Below are 22,488 nucleotides of genomic sequence, written 5' to 3' on the forward strand. Positions count from 1 at the left end.
AGATGTTTGTTTACTTAATATTTGTCTGCTAATGTAGTTTAGTATGTCATTATGGCTCTGTTTAAGTTTGATAATAATGTGAGTTTGATATACTTGTTTAGATTAAGTCATGTTTTGTTTAATGAAGTGTTAGCTGAGGATAATAGGTTCATTTAATTAGGCTTAAGTGGTTAACTTTGTTATTTAAATGATTATGTGTAAGGTCCGAATTAATAAAAAGGATGCTAGTTTGCTAATTAGTCAAGTTTGGTTGATTAGTTTATGTGTGATTATATAATTGAAGAATTTTCTATCGCTTGATATGAGAATGAGTGATTAAATTTGAGTTGAGATTAAAACTGGACTTAAAGGGATACTATGTGAAGCTGTTGGCATATCTGGATTTGGCTTATGAACCTACTCAACTAAATATAATTTTTTAGGGAACTATTTTAGATGAGTTGAATCATGGATGAGCTTTACTTATGAATTTGACCTGTTTGTGGAGGATGATTTGTTACATTTATAACTAAGAGATAATTATCTGTTCCATTAGGAGAAACTAAGCACCTTGGTTATATCTGAATAACCTTGCACACTTAAAATGGATTCTATAAACTTTTATTTTTAAAAGAGAGGTCTTCCCAATTAATTGAGAAGTTGTTGTTGCAGCTATCTAAGAAAAATGAAGTCTGAATTCTCTTTTTGTCTGGTCTAATGAAATATTTGGTTCTAAGCCTAAAAAAAAAAAAAAACAGCCTGCCCATGAATTACTCCTTCACTTGAAATTATGCCACTAAGTGATTAAGTGAGACCTTACCTATGTGTGTGAAGTTGTTTTCTGTCTTTGATCTTGATGTGCACTGCAATATGCGTAAGTTTGTGTCACGACCCAACCGGAGGGCCATGACGGGCATCCGGAGCTAACCCACCGGGCACCTCTCATTATACTTCTATAATCATAACTAGGTGAGCCACATGTCCTATTAACAAACTCTATGCCTCAATAATACCATTTCCAACGGCTAAAACACTTTTATATCAACGTCCACAACTATGCCCATATACATATACACAAGCCGACGAGGCTAGCAAAACAATATACAAAAATATGAGCCGACCGGGCAAAAAGACTTCTAACTGTAAACAACTATCAACGAGCCTCTAGAGAGAGTATGTAATATCATATAGATGGGACAGGACACCGCTATGACCATATGTATATGCACAAAAGAATAGTACCAACAGTTGCAGCTCTAAATCAAATGGAGCTACTCTATGCAGTCTCTGAACAAGAAGTCTATGGATCAAGTCTATCTCCCTGTCCACCTGCAGGCATGACGAAACGTCCACAAACAAAAGAACGTCAGTACGAATAATGTACTGAGTATGTAAAGCATAATCAATAGTTTAATAGAAGTATGAGAAATAACATAAGATAGAAGAGTCATGGGATGACAGAGCCATTTATACCTCTAGCGACGTTCATCATAGTCACTTACCCTTTTCTAATAGGAACCTTCCATTACATAAGCTTATATACATATAGTAGTACCATACCCGACCATAGAGGTTCGGTGTTTCACATACCCGACCATGACAAGGCTCAGTGTTATACATACCTGCCCCTACAAAGGCTCAGTGTTATCCGTACACAACTGCAGTGGTGCGCGCGCGCGATAGATATCATACCCGGGCCATATAAGCTCGGTGTTTTAAATAGTAATACTTTGATAATATATATGGGAGTATATAAGTATCCTCAATATCATCATCATAATCATCACTTTCATTATATCCTTCCTTAGAGGATCAGCTATCATAGGATGAGACCAATGGTATCGTGAGAATATCAAGAATCCTGAGCTTTAGTGATTCTAGGAATGAAATCATTATGGAAGATACTATGGATTTCATGTGAAGCTATACATCAATGGATCATGCCTTAAGAAAGAAGGGTTAGCCTTACATACCTTTTCGTCTCCTTAACTACTTAACGTTCACCTCCAAAGCTTGAGAAATCTATATTTAAAAAAAGATTCATACCATGGTTAAGCCGTAAAGACACTCCAAAGTCAATCTAGAATAATTCATGAGCTAATGAAAATTGGGCAGCATTTCCCCTATTTCATCGACTTCCACCATATGTCAAAACAACTCCCAAATTACTACAATAACATCCACAATATTATAATCAAGTAGTCATATTCCATTAAATCTCAAAATTCAACTTATATCAGCAACTCTGCACCAACCCTTTGCACAATTGCATACAACACTTCCTTGTCATCATTAACACCCTTCATAACAAGATTATATCCATTGCATACTAAGAATCATGACTCAAGTTAGTTGACTACTCAAAATATCATAAATTCTACATTTGAGCTCAATTTTGTACTTTCTTCCCCACCCAAGTCATTCAACAACCAACATGCTTAAAAACATGAAATAGACATGAAAACTAACCTTTTATCTCATAGGAATGAGCTTTGGATCAAGTTACCAACTTGTACGAAAACCCTAACTTCAATACCAAAGAAATTCTTGAAGTCTACTAACCCTAGTGACTCTTCCAACACATAGATATCTTGATTCTTTCTATTTTTATCTTTGATTTCCCTTGATTTTGTGTTAATATGCTAGGAAGAAAGTTCGAGAGCTTTTAAGAGTATTGGGGAAAGTGGGAATGAAAAATAAGACAAGGGTCGTCCATATATATATAAAAAAATAAAGTTGCCCGACCAATTATACGGCCACTTATACGGCCCGTATAACTTATACTGTCCGTATAAATGGACTGTATAATCCTATCATGGAAACACCCTTCTCTACCATGGTTATTCGGACCATTGATACGGGTTGTATAACTTATACGGTCCGTATAAGTGGTCGTACAACCCACAGTTTTCCTAAACTTTCTCTCGTTGATTCGTTCAACCACCAATCCTTATAGAACCTTATTGACACTTATATAACACTTCATTAACCATTTCAGAGGCCTCATAGCTCCTCCATAAGACATTACTACATAAATATAAGCTCAATTATAGAGAAAACCTCTCCAAACATGACTTACATTTCACTTCCTTTAACGAACTTAGTTTCACATGTTCATATGACTTCAAAATCTTATGGTACTCACTTTAAGCTATCTATTACTCTCCTTAATATCGTAAGGACTTCATATTCACCTTAAGCCCACACTAGTCTACTCACAATGAAACAATCCGAAATCTCCGAGATGTAACATTCTCCCCCCCCCCCCCCCCCCCCCCCCCCCCCCCCGGAAAGATTTGTCCTCGAAAGTTAGACCCTTAGGGAATCTAAAAAAATTCGGCAGCGTTTCCCCTGTAATATAGCACTACCATCCGTTCATAGCAACCCAAAATATATCGCCTCACAGGTCTACAACAACAACATCAACAACCATGGCCACACACGACCAAAAAAGCATCAAGGAAAGCATTATATGCCTGAAGACAATGGCGTCTCTGCCTGAGTCGCCTCTGGAGGTGGAAATAAATGTGGGCACCTGAACTTTATGTCTTCTTCCGCTTCCCAGGTCATTTCCTCTCTATTATTATTTCTTCATAAGACTTTAACTGAAACTACATCTTTGGTTTTGAGTCTTCGTACCTGCCTATCTAGAATGGCAATGGGAACTTTTTCGTAGGATAATTGCTCAGTGACTTGAACATCATCTACCGGTACAATTCTAGAAGGATCTCCAATGCCCTTACGAAGCATCGATACATGGAAAACCGGGTGGACTAACTCCAAGTACGAAGGTAGATCTAATTCATATGCCACTTAGCCTACCTTGCGTATAATCTTATAAGGCCTAATATACCGAGGACTAAGCTTGCCCTTTTTTCCAAATCTCATGACGCCCTTCATTGGCGACACCTTCAACAATACCCAATCTTTCACTTGAAACTCTAAGTCCCTTCGACAATTATCTGCATAGGATTTCTGACGACTCTGAGCTATTAATAATCGATCCTATATAAGCTTGACCTTTTCTATAGCTTCCTGGACCAAGTCTGGCCCTATCAATTCAGTCTCCCCTACTTCAAACCACCCAATAGGTGATCTGCACTTGCGCCCACACAAATCCTCATACGGGGCCATTTGGATGCTGGAATGATAACTGTTGTTATGAGCAAATTCAATATGTTACACCTCGAAAAATTTCATATCGTTGTAAAGTAAATATACTAACGCAGGGTGAGGTGTATATGATGTTTCTGCAAGTAAGAAGTAGTACTTAATGGTTCCCAATTAAGATTCCAAAGACGTTTGAAGCAAGGGAAGAGAGTTCGTTAAGAAAGGAAGAGTATACGTTGTGTTTCGGAAAGGATTTACAAAGTACCGAGTTAATGCTGACTTAATGATGTCTTAAAGAAGAGTTATAATGCCCCTTGGATTGTTAATGAAGTGTTAAACAAGTGCTAAGAAGGTTCCATAAGAATTGGAGGCAAAACGAAACGACGAGGACAAGTTTCGAGAAATTGTGGATTATACGGTACTTTATACGGACCGTATATCCATCTGTAGGATCCTCCCAGAAGAGGATGACATTCTGGAAGCATTATACGATCATATATATGGACCGTATAATCTATACTGACCTTATGTGTGTTCGTATAAAATGGTCGGGACAGATTTTATGTTTTATAAAGGAGGCCCCAAGTTCATTTATTTCGTTTCTCATGTTCTCTCCAACACTCTCCACACCTCTAGAAAATTCCACACTCTTCATTTACAAGAATCCAAGATAAATCAAAGATCAACATCACTAATCCAAGAGAATCAAGTGTAAGGGAGTCTCTAGGGTTGCCTAAAGTCAAGAAATCTCTTTCGATTGAAGCTAGGGTTTTTCATCAAGTGAAGTATTTTCATCTAAAGACAATTCCCACATTATCAAAGGTAAGTTTTATGATCATTTCATGTTATTTAGAATATTGAGGGGTTGAAAGACTTGGATTATGGAAGAAAATAGAATGTGGAGCTCAAATGTGAAAATAATGATATTTTTGAGTAATAGTTGACATGAATTGTGACTCTTGATGTATTAGGAGAAAAACCTTGTTGCAAACAATACAAATGACGTTAAGAAAGTATAATATGAGAACGAATATGATGTTGTGTGATAATGTTAGTTAAGGGTGATTTGAAATGGGATCGGAAGAATTGAATAAGGTATAGTTTGATGAAGGTTGTTGATCATGATAGTATGAATGTTGTTATTGACGTTTGGGAGTTGTCATATCATATGGAGAAAGTTGTATAAATAAAGGAGATGCTGCCCAATTTTCGTTAGCTTTAGCTTAAGATTAAGTATGTTTCCAACTATCTAATTCTAGTACGAATTCCTTTGAATGTAGAATTACGAACTTGGAAGGGAGCGTATAGTCGGAAAGTTAGAAAGACATAAAGGTATGTAAGGCTAGTCCCTATTTTCTAAGGCATGATTCCTATGACATGATTCCCTTTATCTTTCCATGACCTTCTTACATTCCGGAAACTACGAGCCAATGTTATGAAGAGCTTCTCATGAGATAAAAATAAGAGATATGTTACGAACATGATAATGATGATGATGAGTATAAGTCTAGAGATTCTAAATCTCATGATATGATATTTCTATGAAATTAATGATCCTTACATGATTTTTTGATGTTGTCCATTGTTGCTAGACTCACCTTAAAATGCTAGTTCCTTCAAGGTGAGGCATGATGATTATGATTACTCCATAATGGAATTGGGGGTCCTCGACCTTACGTCGCCTCGATAGAGCCATAGTTTGTATTTAAGTTCTAGTGCATGCTTTATGAGATGTATATGATGATGATATTACACTGCGCCTAGATGGCCGGGCAAGACACCGCGCCTAGATGGCTGGGCAAGACACCGCGCCTAGATGGCCGGGCATGACACCGCGAAGGCGGGCTGCTTATGATTACACCGTGCCTAGAGGGCCAGACATGAAACCACTATTGGGCGGCGTGTGATAGTTACCCAGACGTGGTTTAACGATGATGGTATATATGATATGCATACATGTGTTTTCCTTTAAAGGTTAAGCAGGTTATATCTTCAGCTCATGTTTCATTGTTTTCCTTATTATGCTATTACTATTCATGCCTTACATACTCAGTACAATGTTCGTACTAACGTCCTTTATTTTTGGATGCTGTGTTCATGCCCGCAGGTAGACAGGGAGACGGTGTGGATCCGTAGGAGTTTATCAGTAGATTCACAGGAGCACTCCATTATTGTGGAGGTGCTACTTATGATCATATTCTTTTGTGTGTGTGTGTGTGTATATATATATATATATATATATATATATATATATATATATATATATATATATATATATTTTGGGCACGACGGGGTCCTATCCCGTCCTTATGTCTAGTACTCTAGTAGAGGCTCGTAGATACGTACGTGTGGGTAGTTGATGTCCCATGATGATCACATTGTACTTTTGTATATCATTTTTGTAGCCGTGAGGGCTTATGTATATAGACATGGGTTGCTTTGGAGATTATATTTGTTCACGTTGAGTATGATGATTATCCTAATGAGTGGTGCTCAGTAGTCAGCTCCGGGTACCCGTCATGGCCCCCTAGTCGAGTCGTCACAAAAGTGGTAGCATAGCGGTTCCGTCCTAGGGTGTGTCTACGAGTTGTGTCCAGCAGAGTCTTGTTTATGGATGTGAAGCGCGCCACACTTATAAACAAGAGGCTGCGAGGCATTTATGGAAAAAAAACCATTCTTTTTATTACTAGATCATGCGATAGAGCCATGTTATAAGATTTTCTCCTCCCTAATTATGCGTTATGATTTAAGTGATGCCGGTAAAGAGGAAAGCCACATCCGCCCAGAAGGGAAAGGCTACGACAGAAAGGCGGATAGAAAGGGAGCTGCCAACTAATGTAGAAGAAGGTGAATCTCATAATGAGGCTCCATCTAATACCTCTCACACTCCGCCTATTCTAGAAGAGCAAGAGGGGGCTTCAGTTCCTGCTCCTATACCTCCAGTTCCTCCATCGGGTGCTTCGAGTTAACAAAAGACCGAAGCTATTAAGTTATTGACGCAGTTAGTTTCCGCTTAGGCACAGCGGCAGAGTACGGGCTCAGGTGATAGGGCGACTAGTGCTAGAGCCCGTGATTTTATGAGTTTGAATCCCCCAAAATTTTTCGGGTCAAAGCCGGATGAGGGCCCGCAAGGCTTTATTGATGAGATGCTGAGAACGCTGACAATTATCCATGCCTCCGATACTGAATCTGTAGAGTTAGCATCTTATAGACTTCGAGATGTGGCGGTTCTTTGGTACAATAACTGGATATCTTCAAGAAATAAAAATGCACCTCCCCCAGTTTGGTAAGAATTTGTAGATGCTTTCCTTCGCCAATATTTGCCACCCGAGGCTCGAAGGGCTCGAGTCGACAAGTTTCTAATTTTAAAGAAGGGGAATATGAGTGCCCGGGAGTATAGCCTTCACTTTAATTCATTGGCTAGATATGCTCTGACTATGGTGGTTGACATGGGAGATAGAGTACATATATTTGTGAGTGGATTAGGCCACATTTATTTAAAGATTGTTTAACAGCTTCATTGCAAGAGGGGATGGATATTTCCCGTATTCAGGCCCATGCCTAGAACTTAGAAGAGCAGCAACATCCGCAAAGGGGGGAGCGCGATATTGATAGAGGGCATGGTAAGAGGGCTAGATATGTTGGTACCGGCAGCGACTATAGAGAGGGATCAGGGCAGTCATATTCTAGATATTTAGGCCAGTCGGCGACTAGTGCACCTCCTCAGTTTGTGGGCAGAAGATTTAACCGCCCCATTCATTCAGGACAGGGTCAGAGCTCGAGAGCTTCGGGTTCCCAGTTTGGAGGTGATTATAGTCAGAGGAGACCACCGGTCCCACGATGTAGTCAGTGCAGAAAGTTACATTCGGGCCCGTGTCATCAAGGCTCCGATGCTTGTTATGTTTGTGGACAGACTGGGCATGTGATGCGTGATTGTCCCTCGAGGTACGGTAGAGGTGGAGTTCAGCCCACAGGATCAACAGCTAGTACTTCTTCATCTGTGCGCCCGATAGGGCAGACTCCCCAGATTCCAGCAGGTCGAGGTAGAGGCAGAGGGGAAGCATCCAGTTCAGGTGGTGCCCAGCCCCGTATCTATGCTCTAGCCGGACGACAGGATCTTGAGTCCTCCCCGGATGTGGTTACAGGTATACTATCTATATTCTCTCATGAGGTTTATGCATTCATAGATCCGGGTTCCACATTGTCTTATATTTCTGGCCGTATTAGGGTGAAACCCGAGCCAATTAAACCCTTTGAGGTATGTACCCCGGTTGGTGATCCCGTAATAGGTAGACTAAAGTTGTATAATTCTGGTATGTGATCGTCAGGCTAAAGTTGATTTAGTTGAGCTAGAAATGTTAGATTTTGATGTGATTATGGGTATGGATTGGTTGGCCTCTTGTTATGCCAATGTCGATTGCCGAATGAAAGTAGTTCTATTCCAATTCCCGGGAGAACCTGTACTAGAATGGAAAGGTAATACAGCGTCTCCTAGAGGTAGGTTTATTTCCTACCTTAAGGCAAGGAAGATGATAGCAAAAGGCTACATTTATCACCTGGTTCGAGTTCATGACACCGAGGCAAGGCCACCGACCTTTCAATCTGTCTCGGTAGTGAATGGATTTTCGGATGTATTTCCAGATGAACTTCCAGGTCTTCCTCCGGAAAGAGAGATTGATTTTGCGATTGATGTGTTACCGGATACTAAACCAATCTCCATTCCTCCTTACCGAATGGCTCCTGCAGAATTGAAGAAGCTAAAGGCACAACTAAAAGATTTGCTAGAAGAGGGGTTTATTAGGCCCAGTTCGTCACCGTGGCGAGCACCTGCCCTATTTGAGCGAAAGAAAGATGGTTCTGTACGAATGTGTATTGATTATAGGCAACTGAGTAAGGTGACGATAAAGAATAAATATCCGCTACCTAGAATTGACGATTTCAACCAATTACAGTGTGCCAAGTGGTTTTCCAAATTAGATCTGAGGTCAGGGTATCATCAAGTGAGAGTTAGAGAAGAAGATATTCCTAAAACAGCTTTCAGAACAAGATACGATCATTATGAGTTTCGGGTGATGTCGTTTGGGTTAACTAATGCTCTGGCAGTGTTTATGAATTTGATGAATAATGTATTCAGGCCTCTCTTAGATTCGTGATAGTGTTTATTGATGATATTCTAGTATACTCTCGGACAGAACCCGAGCATGCAAACCATTTGCGTATTGTCCTTCGCATTCTTCGAACTCGTGAATTGTATGCTAAGTTTTCGAAATGTGAATTCTGGTTGAATTCTGTAAATTTTCTAGGCCACATTATTTGAGTTGATGGCATTCGATTTGATACTCAGAAAATTGAGGTTGTGAAGACTTGGCCAAGGCCTACAACACATACAGAAGTCCGTAGTTTTCTGGGTTTGGCAGGTTACTATAGAAGATTTGTGGAAGGATTTTCCTCTATTTCAACACCATTGACGAGGCTAACTCAGAAATCGGCGAAGTTTCAGTGGACTGATGCCTATGAATGTAGTTTCAAAGAATTAAAAGACAGATTAACTTCAGCCCCAGTCCTGATACTCGCAGAAGGGACAGATGGTTATGTTGTGTATTGTGATTCCTCCGGTGTCGGATTAGGCTATGTATTGATGCAACATGGTAAAGTCATTGCCTATGCTTCAAGGCATTTGCGGAGACATGAAAAGAATTATCCAACCCATGATCTTGAATTGGCCGCAATTATTCATGCACTACAGATGTGGAGACACTCTTTGTATGGTGTACATGTTGATATTTATACAGACCACAAGAGTCTCCAATATATCTTCAAGCAGAAGGAGTTAAACCTACGGTAGAGACGGTGGTTAGAGCTACTGAAAGATTATGATGTGAGTATCTTATACCACCCCGGAAAGGCGAAGGTAGTAGCTGATGCACTTAGCCGTAAATCAATGGGAAGTCTATGTGAGGTTCCTTCGAAGAAGAAAGAATTAATGCGTGAGCTCCACTAGCTAGCCAGCCTCGGAATTTGCCTAGTTGATTCGGGCAATGCAAGAGTCAGTATTCATAACCCAACTGTTTCATCCTTAGATATGGAGGTGAGAGAGCGCCAATATGCAGACCCTCAGTTGAGTTACTATAGAGATTCATTTCCTGAGAAAGAGAAGTCATCATTTGAAATTTCTGTAGAAGGAGTTCTTAGGTACCGAGACAGGCTAAGTGTTCCGAATGTTGCGGGACTACATCGTCGAATTCTAGAAGAATCTCATTACTCCTGGTATTCTATTCATCCAGGGGAGACAAAGATGTATCAAGACCTCAAGCTAATGTATTGGTGGGATGGAATGAAGAAGGACATAGCAGAATTTGTAGCTTAACGCCCAAATTGCCAACAAGTGAAAATTGATCATCAAAAGCCAGGAGGATTGTTACAAGCCATAGAAATCCCAACTTAGAAATGGGAAGTGATTAACATAGATTTCATTGTAGGGTTACCCCGCTCCCGAAGTAAGTATGACTCCATATGGGTGATCGTGGACAGACTCACAAAATCAGCTCATTTTCTTCCAGTCAGAACCACATATTCAGCAGAAGATTATGCAAGGTTGTATTTTAAAGAGATTGTGTGAATTCATGGTGTCCCGATGTCTATTGTTACATATAGGGGGGCACAATTTATAGCCAAATTCTGAAAGTCTTTCCAAGAAGGTTTGGGTACTCAGGTAAGGCTCAGCACGCGTTTCATCCACAAACTGATGGGCAAGCCGAACGCACTATTCAGACCTTGGAAGATATGTTACAGGCATGTGTGCTAGATTTCGGTAGTATTTGGGATGACCACCTACCTCTTATTGAGTTTGCATACAATAATAGCTATCATTCCAGTATTCAGATGGCCCCGTATGAAGCTCTGTATGGAAGGAAGTGTAGATCTCGAATCGGGTGGTTTGAAATAGGAGAGGTACAGCTAATAGGTCATGAGTTGATTCAACAAGCAGTAGGGAAGGTCAAGGTTATCCGAGATCGACTAGTGACAGCCTAAAGTCGCCAGAAATCTTATGTAGACAACCGTCGGCGAGACTTAGAATTCCAAGTTGATGATTAGGTATTCTTAAAGGTATCACTGATGAGAGGAGTGATAATATTTGGCAAGAAGGGAAAATTGAGTCATCGATACATTGGACCTTATAAGATTGTCCACAGGATAGGCCAAGTAGTATATGAACTAGATCTACCTTCAGAACTTGACTCATTCCATCCAATTTTTCACGTATCAATGCTCTGTAGGTATGTCGGAGATCCTACTAGGATCGAGCAGGTAGACGATGTTCAAGTTACGGAAAAGTTGACTTATGAGGAGGTACCCATTGCCATACTAGATAGGCAAGTACGGAGACTTAGGAACAAAGAAGTAGCTTCAGTCAAGGTTTTATAGAGGAACAATAACCGAGAGGAGATGACTTGGGATGCGGAAGAAAACATGAAGTCCAAGTACCCCCACTTGTTTCAACCCGCGGAAGAGATTCAAGATAAAATATCAACATTATGAGGTATGTAATGCTTTCTTTTATGCTTTTGGTCGTGCGTGGCCATAATTTCTTGTTATTGTGTTATAGCCTTGTGAGGCGTGGTTATTGTGGGCTGTTATGACAAGATGGTAGCGCTATATTACAGGGGAAACTCTAGAGAAATTTCGTAGAATTCCCGAGAACTTAACATTCGAGAACGAATGTTTTTAAAGGGGGAAGAATGTTACACCTCGGAAAATTTCATGTCGTTGCACAGTAAATATACTAACATAGGGTAAGGCGTATACGATGTTTCATCAAGTAATAAATAGTACTTAACGATTCCCATTAAGATTCCAAAGACGTTTGAAGTAAGGGAAGAGAGTTCGTTAAGAAAGGCAGAGTATACATTGTGTTTCGGAAAAGATTTACAAAGTACCGAGTTAATTGTCACACCCTAATTTCGCTAGGGTGTGATGGGCACCCGACCCTTACCTAGGGCCGAGCGAACCCTCAGACTCTTGCTGCACATAAAATCACGTCAAACTTTTCAAATCCAATGAGATGAAATACATCGTAATTTTTTTTTTCAGAAATATTCTTCCACGTAGCATAACATACCAACTCTGACTCGGCAGCACTCTGGGAACAAATGGAGCTTGCCATCTGCACTGGAACATCTTCTATACTGTCACCTGGGAGTACCTACGCGGCATGAAACGCAGCCCCCGAAGAAAGGGGGTCAGTACGAAATATGTACTGAGTAAGCAAAGCATGAAGTACAGAAAACGAAGTCATAACCGAAGTAAAATGTACAGAAGGTGAGCACAATAACCAGAATACCAAAGTGTTGCATTTGACGTACAAATCATACATAGGAGGTTCCGGAAGACAAATACGGCAATCAAAATGCCAAAATGCTTGCTTTCCTTTGAAAAACATTTCCGTCTCATACCCGCAGAAAACCAGACACACAATTACCGCGACCAAAAGTCCAGCGGACACTGTCACATAGTGCGGCATACCGTGGTCAGGAGTCCAGCGGTCAATGTCGCACACACCGCGGTCAAGAATCCAGCGGTCAACATCACAAATGCGGCATACCGCGGTCAAGAATCCAGCGGCCAATGCCGCACACACCGCGGTCAAGAATCCAGCGGTCAACATCACAAATGCGGCATACCGCTGTCAAGAATCCAGCGGTCAAGGTCGCACACACCGCGGTCAGGGGTCCAGCGGTCAATAACCCATAGTACGCACAATAATATAAATTCCAAAATCGTATATCAGAAAAATACAGAAGGTAAGTAGCTTATCCAGAATATCAGAATACTTACTTTTTAATCACAAATGATGCATATCAAAGTCATGCAAAGGGCACAGGAACATGGTCGTCACCCCCGTCTCTGGCGCCATAACACACCATACTCCAGAAGATTCCATAACATGTACACGGTATCTCGGGAACCGGACATATAACCCGAGAACCAGTCACATCATAATCCATATACACAGTAACTGGGGACGGACATATACCACAGGACCCCAGAGCCGGATACATCATAGTTTAAAAATTACATACATGGAACCCGACTCTTAGACAAGGTACTCGGCGAGCCATACGCACGATACATACCGTCCCGGAACTCGGTGAAAGGGATCATAGCATATATACGAGCGGAGTAGTAAGAAATTAGGTGCACATAAATCAAAACCCGGTAAAAGAATCGAATGTATTATCAGGATATTCACATTAAGGAGCTTTCCAATGACTTATGGAACGAATCAAACGGAGTCTTAGATTCATAGACGAAAGTCTTACTTTCATATCATACAAGGATAGCTCAAGTGAGACAAACGAAGGAAGTTTCGGAACTTGTGGGCCCACCTCGAGTCAAGTCGAGGTGGCGGATATAAATTACAAACATTGGACTCTATGGAGTCATCCAAGAAAGTTTCAAAGCAATCCGAATACGCTTGTGGAAGTTATGGATGTTTAGACACCTTTCTAACAAAACATAAGAATTATAGTTCAATTACATTGAACGAATAGTATTCAAAATCAAACTCGGGTTTCGATGGACAGAATTGTTCCCGAGGCTCAAGTCTTGACCTAGTATACATAGGACATGCCAAAAGAAGGAAAGGGTGAGCTTTACATACCTCACTTGCGCCTTACGCTCGTCCGAACTCAATCCCCGTTTCGTCCAAAATCTACAATTGGTCATACTTGCCAAACGTAAGTTTCAAGCTTAAATTCATATTGTCTACCGAAATTTCGGCAGCATTTCCCCTGTAAATTCAACGTCCCCGAGAATCATCTCGGCCCAAAATATCAACAACAACAACCCAACATTACGAACAACATCAACCATCACCACAAAATACATTATAATATAAATAGTCTTCTTTTCTACATAATTCAACAACTTCTACTCCAACTTCATACTTTCAAACTAAGATCAACATTTTCATATTCATCCACAAATTTCAAGGTCATTCAAATGCAATTCGGAAGCATTTCACATTATTCCACAAAGTATACAAAAGTCTTACCAAAACTATAATTCGCTTAAACTTCCAATCTTCAACATAAACATCCACAACTCATTCTTTTCTTCCAATTTCATTTACAACAACAACAATTTGCATCTTACAACTTCATTCTCATAATTACATAAACTATAATAAAATCACATACTTTCCGACAACAACTTAACAACAATTTTTCTCATGCCAACTAGAACCATTAACCTTCCATTTTCATCACAAGACTACAACAACACAATTAACATACTAAATAATTTAATTCATATCCTTCCTCCAACTTGATACACACGGCCAACACACACATCCACAACACACAAAATTTTCATACTTTTCATTCATCTCTACATACTATAACATACATAGCCTTCCATAACATGATAAAAACATGAAATTCTTACCTTTTTCTTCAAACTTTCACTTGCCAACACAAGCACTTTCTTGCCTTAAAATTCATACCATGTTGAAGAGCATCCTTGAGTTAGTAATATTGCTAGGAAATCATGATTTTTGGATCAAGATTGATGGACTTAAAAAATTTTGTTTCTTTTTCTCTAAGGGCCGAAACCCTCTCCTTTTGCTCTTGCTCTTTTTTTTTTTTTTTTTGCTTTGCTTTCTTGAAACTTCTTGAACAAATGAGAATTGCTCCCTTTTATTAATTTAGCACATGGATGAAATTTACATGGGCTTGGCCCATTTTATTTACATCCATGGTCGGCCACCCTAGAATTTTTTTTGGGCCTCTTTTTCTTTTTTTTTTAGCCCAATTACTTGTGGCTATTTTTTTGCAATTCATGAAACAAGTTTTCGAAATTCCAATTTTGTCCTTAGATTCCCTCCATATTTCCACACCAATATTTTCCATGAACAACTTATATATTGAACAAAATCAAAATATGGCCTTGTCTTTAACTTGTCATGATTATCTCAAATTTTTCGAATGCGCAAAAACGCGGGATATAACATCCTCCCCCCCTTTAGAACATTCGTCCTCGAATGTTCGACTGATCTTATGGGGTATTATAGTACTCCGGGAGGGTCCCTCTTATAGTTATTTCTTGTTGACTCTCCGGTGTGGATTCTTTACAAATACGATTGAGTATCGCTTCACGCCGATGATTCATATACTTTCATTCCTCGTCCTTCTTCCGAACTCTATGCATAACATACCGAAACCTCTTACCATAAGTTTTGTCTACACCGTCATTCTTGTCAATATTCATACGCCTTTTCACCCACGATTAACCTTTTCACTTATCTGGCTCACTTACTCATGATTCTTCTTAGCCACGCCATCTATTTCCTTATATACCTTTCGGGAGTTTAAATCTCCTAACATTGTCACAGAACTTTATCATACCATTTCTTACTTCACATTTCATATCGTGGTCACGATTTCCTTTGGTCTCGCTTGCCTAAGTCAATTTTCAAACCTCACACACTTTTCCCTCATTTCATATAACCACACTTTGTCCCTTTTCACGTGTCCATGCTTGCAGTTTACTCAAATAGTCCCGTGCTTTACCCGTCGTTCCTTTTCTGGAGGTTCTGCTCGGTCATATTTCTTACCTTTCGCTTCCTTCCAATATTTGACCTTTTTGCTGTTCCTTTACTTACTCTCTTTCCTTTCCAAGTATCATTGTACTGGAACTTTCCAATCTTAACAGGTATAGAAAATAACAACAGCCTACCTTATAACATTTGCACCACTTACCTTTCACTTTTATGAATAGTTATCTTCCGTCCTGGGTTCCCAGGGTCCCATCGGTAACAAAATGTTCCTTCATCGCCATTGCTCTTACATACACGGTCACCAACCTGTTTGAATTTCCACTCACCATTCGTACATAATAATTTACAGCAACTGCTTGTCAACTTTCTCTGAGTCCTTCAACAGACTTGGTTCTTTTACTTCTTATACCATTATTTCTTTTCAAAATATGTACGCAACAGACATCAACAATGCCTTACAGATCATATGGCTATGTACCACATTCTAGCCATCCGGAACTGCCAATTTCAGGTGACAGAACAAATGCATCCAAACTCACCCGTGTGACCTTTTCATATCGTCACTTACCTTTTTCCATCGTATGTAGGGCTTACAGGAGGAGTTTCGTTCTTCCTATAACTTGGCTCTATCGCACGATCTATGACAGAAAGAAGGTCAACAATCCCTAGATGCCCCGTAGCCTCCTGTTTATAAATGTGACGCGCTACACACCATAAACAGGACTCTACCGGACACGACTTTGCAGACAACCCCTAGGACAGACCTGCTCTGATACCACTTTGTCACACCCTAATTCCGCTAGGGTGTGATGGGCACCCGACCCTTACCTAGGGCCGAGCGAACCCTCAAACTCTTGCTGCACATAAAATCACGTCAAACTTTTCAAATCCAATGAGATGAAATACATCGTAATTTTTTTTTTTAGAAATATTCATCCACGTAGCTTCCAAGCATAACAAATCTATAATCATACAAAATTTAGTACATAACACAGACCGACATTTCGGCTGACGGAGCCGCTTACAGACTGACAACCAATACCCACGACGCTGTCTGCAAAGTCTCTAACGTAATCCAGAAAGCATAACATACCAACTCTAACTCGGTAGCACTCCGGGAACAAATGGAGCTTGCCATCTGCACTGGAACATCTTCTATACTGTCACCTGGGAGTACCTGCGCGGCATGAAACGCAGCCCCCGAAGAAAGGGGGTCAGTACGAAATATGTACTGAGTATGCAAAGCATGAAGTACAGAAAACGAAGTCATAACCAAAGTAAAATGTACAGAAGGTGAGCAGAATAACCAGAATACCAAAGTGTTGCAATTGACGTACAAATCATACATAGGAGGTTCCGGAAGACAAATACGGCAATCAAAATGCCAAAATGCTTGCTTTCCTTTGAAAAACATTTCCGTCTCATACCCGCAGAAAACCAGACACACAATTACCGCGTCCAAAAGTCCAGCGGTCACTGTAACATAGTGCGGCATACCGCGGTCAGGAGTCCAGCGGTCAATGTCGCACACACCGCGGTCAAGAATCCAGCGGTCAACATCACAAATGCGGCATACCGCGGTCAAGAATCCAGCGGCCAATGTTGCATACACCGCGGTCAAGAATCCAGCGGTCAATATCACAAATGCGGCATATCGCGGTCAAGAATCCAGCGGTCAATGTCGCACACACCGCGGTCAGGGGTCCAGCGGTCAATATCCCATAGTACGCACAATAATATAAATGCCAAAATCGTATATCAGAAAAATACAGAAGGTAAGTAGCTTATCCAGAATATCAGAATACTTACTTTTCAATCACAAATGATGCATATCAAAGTCATGCAAAGGGCATAGGAACATGGGCGTCACCCCCGTCTCTGGCGCCATAACACACCATACTCCAGAAGATTCCATAACATGTACACGGTATCTCGGGAACCGGACATATAACACGAGAACCCGAGAACCAGTCACATCATAATCCATATACACAGTAACTGGGGACGGACATATACCACAGGACCCCAGAGCCGGATACATCATAGTTCAAAAATTACATACATGGAACCCGACTCCTAGACAAGGTACTCGGCGAGCCATACGCACGATACATACCGGCCCGGAACTCGGTGAAAGGGATCATAGCATATATACGAGCGGAGTAGTAAGAAATTAGCTGCACATAAATCAAAACCCGGTAAAAGAATCGAATGTATTATCAGGATATTCACATTAAGGAGCTTTCCAATGACTTATGGAACGAATCAAACGGAGTCTTAGATTCATAGACGAAAGTCTTACTTTCATATCATACAAGGATAGCTCAAGTGAGACAAACGAAGGAAGTTTCGGAACTTGTGGGCCCACCTCGGGTCAAGTCGAGGTGGCGGATATAAATTACAAACATTGGACTCTATGGAGTCATCCAAGAAAGTTTCAAAGCAATCCGAATATGCTTGTGGAAGTTATGGATGTTTAGACACCTTTCTAACAAAACATAAGAATTATAGTTCAATTACATTGAACGAATAGTATTCAAAATCAAACTCGGGTTTCGATGGACAGAATTGTTCCCGAGGCTCAAGTCTTGACCTAGTATACATAGGACATGCCAAAAGAAGGAAAGGGTGAGCTTTACATACCTCACTTGCGCCTTACGCTCGTCCGAACTCAATCCCCGTTTCGTCCAAAATCTACAATTGGTCATACTTGCCAAACGTAAGTTTCAAGCTTAAATTCATATTGTCTACCGAAATTTCGGCAGCATTTCCCCTGTAAATTCAACGTCCCCGAGAATCATCTCGGCCCAAAATATCAACAACAACAACCCAACATTACCAAAAACATCAACCATCATCACAAAATACATTATAATATAAATAGTCTTCTTTTCTACATAATTCAGCAACTTCTACTCCAACAACATACTTTCAAACTAAGATCAACATTTTCATATTCATCCAAAAATTTCAAGGTCATTCAAATGCAATTCGGAAGCATTTCACATTATTCCACAAAGTATACAAAAGTCTTACCAAAACCATAATTCGCTTAAACTTCCAATCTTCAACATAAACATCCACAACTCATTCTTTTCTTCCAATTTCATTTACAACAACAACAATTTGCATCTTACAACTTCATTCTCATAATTACATCAACTATAATAAAATCACATACTTTCCGACAACAACATAACAACAATTTTTCTCATGCCAACTAGAACCATTAACCTTCCATTTTCATCACAAGACTACAACAACACAATTAACATACTAAATAATTTAATTCATATCCCTCCTCCAACATGATACACACGGCCAACACACACATCCACAACACACAAAATTTTCATACTTTTCATTCATCTCTACATACTATAACATACATAGCCTTCCATAACATGTTAAAAACATGAAATTCTTACCATTTTCTTCAAACTTTCACTTGCCAACACAAGCACTTTCTTGCCTTAAATTCATACCATGTTGAAGAGCATCGTTGAGTTAGTAATATTGCTAGGAAATCATGATTTTTGGATCAAGATTGATGGACTTAAAAAATTTTGTTTCTTTTTCTCTAAGGGCCGAAACCCTCTCCTTTTGCTCTTGCTCTTTGTTTTTTTGCTTTGCTCTCTTGAAACTTCTTGAACAAATGAGAATTGCTCCCTTTTATTAATTTAGCACATGGATGAAATTTACATGGGCTTGGCCCATTTTATTTCCATCCATGGCCGGCCAGCCTTGAATTTTTTTTGGGCCTCTTTTCCTTTTTTTTTTTTGAGCCGAATCATTTGTTGCTATTTTTTTGCAATTCATGAAACAAGTTTCCGAAATTCCAATTTTGTCCTTAGCTTCCCTCCATATTTCCACACCAATATTTTCCATGAACAACTTATATATTGAACAAAATCAAAATATGGCCTTGTCTTTAACTTGTCATGATTATCTCAAATTTTTCGTATGCGCAAAAACGCGGGATATAACATCCTCCCCCCCTTTAGAACATTCGTCCTCGAATGTTCGACTGATCTTATGGGGTATTATAGTACTCCGGGTGGGTCCCTCTTATAGTTATTTCTTGTTGACTCTCCGGTGTGGATTCTTTACAAATATGATTGAGTATCGCTTCACGCCGATGATTCATATACTTTCATTCCTCGTCTTTCTTCCGAACTCTATGCATAACATACCGAAACCTCTTACCATAAGTTTTGTCTACACCGTCATTCTTGTCAATATTCATACGCTTTTTCACCCACTATTAACCTTTTCACTTATCTGGCTCACTTACTCATGATTCTTCTTAGCCACGCCATCTATTTCCTTATATACCTTTCGGGAGTTTAAATCTCCTACATTGTCACAGAACTTTATCATTCCATTTCTTACTTCACATTTCTTATCGTGGTCACGATTTCCTTTGGTCTCGCTTGCCTAAGTCAATTTTCAAACCTCACACACTTTCCCTCATTTCATATAACCACACTTTGTCCCTTTTCACGTGTCCATGCTTGCAGTTTACTCAAATAGTCCTGTGCTTTACCCGTCGTTCCTTTTCTGGAGGTTGTACTCGGTCATGTTTCTTACCTTTCGCTTCCTTCCAATATTTGACCTTTTTGCTGTTCCTTTACTTACTCTCTTTCCTTTCCAAGTATCATTGTACTGGAACTTTCCAATCTTAACAGGTATAGAAAATAACAACAGCCTACCTTATAACATTTGCACCACTTACCTTTCACTTTTATGAATAGTTATCTTCCGTCCTGGGTTCCCAGGGTCCCATCGGTAACAAAATGTTCCTTCATCGCCATTGCTCATACATACACGGTCACCAACTCTGACTCGGAAGCACTCCGGGAACAAATGGAGCTTGCCATCTGCACTGGAACATCTTCTATACTGTCTTCAACTCACCTGGGAGTACCTGCGCGGCATGAAACGCAGCCCCCGAAGAAAGGGGGTCAGTACGAAATATGTACTAAGTATGCAAAGCATGAAGTACAGAAAACGAAGTCATAACCGAAGTAAAATGTACAGAAGGTGAGCACAATAACCAGAATACCAAAGTGTTGCAATTGACGTACAAATCATACATAGGAGGTTCCGGAAGACAAATACGGCAATGAAAATGCCAAAATGCTTGCTTTCCTTTGCAAAACATTTATGTCTCATACCCGCAGAAAACCAGACACACAATTACCGCGTCCAAACGTCCAGCGGCCACTGTCACATAGTGCGGCATACCGCGGTCAGGAGTCCAGCGGTCAATGTCGCACACACCGCAGTCAAGAATCCAGCGGTCAACATCACAAATACGGCATACCGCGGTCAAGAATCCAGCGGCCAATGTCGCACACACCGCGGTCAAGAATCCAGCGGTCAACATCACAAATGCGGCATACCGCGGTCAAGAATCCAGCGGTCAATGTCGCACACACTGCGGTCAGGGGTCCAGCGGTCAATATCCCATAGTACGCACAATAATATAAATGCCAAAATCGTATATCAGAAAAATACAGAAGGTAAGTAGCTTATCCAGAATATCAGAATACTTACTTTTCAATCACAAATGATGCATATCAAAGTCATGCAAAGGGCACACGAACATGGTCGTCACTCCCGTCTCTGGCGCCATAACACACCATACTCCAGAAGATTCCATAACATGTACACGGTATCTCGGGAACCGCACATATAACACGAGAACCCGAGAACCAGTCACATCATAATCCATATACACAGTAACTGGGGATGGACGTATACCACAAGACCCAGAGCCGGATACATCATAGTTCAAAAATTACATACATGGAACCCGACTCCTAGACAAGGTACTCGGCGAGCCATACGAACGATACATACCGGCCCGGAACTCGGTGAAAGGGATCATAGCATATATACGAGCGGAGTAGTAAGAAATTAGCTGCACATAAATCAAAACCCGGTAAAAGAATCGAATGTATTATCAGGATATTCGCATTAAGGAGCTTTCCAATGACTTATGGAACGAATCAAACGGAGTCTTAGATTCATAGACGAAAGTCTTACTTTCATATCATACAAGGATAGCTCAAGTGAGACAAACGAAGGATGTTTCGGAACTTGTGGGCCCACCTCGGGTCAAGTCGAGGTGGCGGATATAAATTACAAACATTGGACTCTATGGAGTCATCCAAGAAAGTTTCAAAGCAATCCGAATACGCTTGTGGAAGTTATGGATGTTTAGACACCTTTCTAACAAAACATAAGATTTATAGTTCAATTACATTGAACGAATAGTATTCAAAATCAAACTCGGGTTTCGATGGACAGAATTGTTCCCGAGGCTCAAGTCTTGACCTAGTATACATAGGACATGCCAAAAGAAGGAAAGGGTGAGCTTTACATACCTCACTTGCGCCTTACGCTCGTCCGAACTCAATCCCCGTTTCGTCCAAAATCTACAATTGGTCATAGTTGCCAAATGTAAGTTTCAAGCTTAAATTCATATTGTCTACCGAAATTTCGGCAGCATTTCCCCTGTAAATTCAACGTCCCCGAGAATCATCTCGGCCCAAAATATCAACAACAACAACCCAACATTACTAACAACATCAACCATCATCACAAAATACATTATAATATAAATAGTCTTCTTTTCTACATAATTCAACAACTTCTACTCCAACTTCATACTTTCAAACTAAGATCAACATTTTCATATTCATCCACAAATTTCAAGGTCATTCAAATGCAATTCGGAAGCATTTCACATTATTCCACAAAGTATACAAAAGTCTTACCAAAACTATAATTCGCTTAAACTTCCAATCTTCAACATAAACATCCACAACTCATTC

General features: G+C 40.2%; 1 long non-coding RNA gene across 1 annotated transcript in view; it reads left to right on the top strand.

Moving 5' to 3' along the window:
* The window catches only part of LOC132620357 (uncharacterized), a 33,844-nt gene that overhangs the window by 737 nt on the left and 10,619 nt on the right, over window positions 1-22,488 (top strand). Inside the window, exon 2 of the long non-coding RNA XR_009574813.1 lies at window positions 6,197-11,629. This is a non-coding gene — a long non-coding RNA (uncharacterized LOC132620357). The remainder of the gene's footprint in view (window positions 1-6,196; window positions 11,630-22,488) is intronic.

Source organism: Lycium barbarum, chromosome 11 (assembly GCF_019175385.1).
Source record: "Lycium barbarum isolate Lr01 chromosome 11, ASM1917538v2, whole genome shotgun sequence".
In the NCBI taxonomy this organism is placed as follows: domain Eukaryota; kingdom Viridiplantae; phylum Streptophyta; class Magnoliopsida; order Solanales; family Solanaceae; genus Lycium; species Lycium barbarum.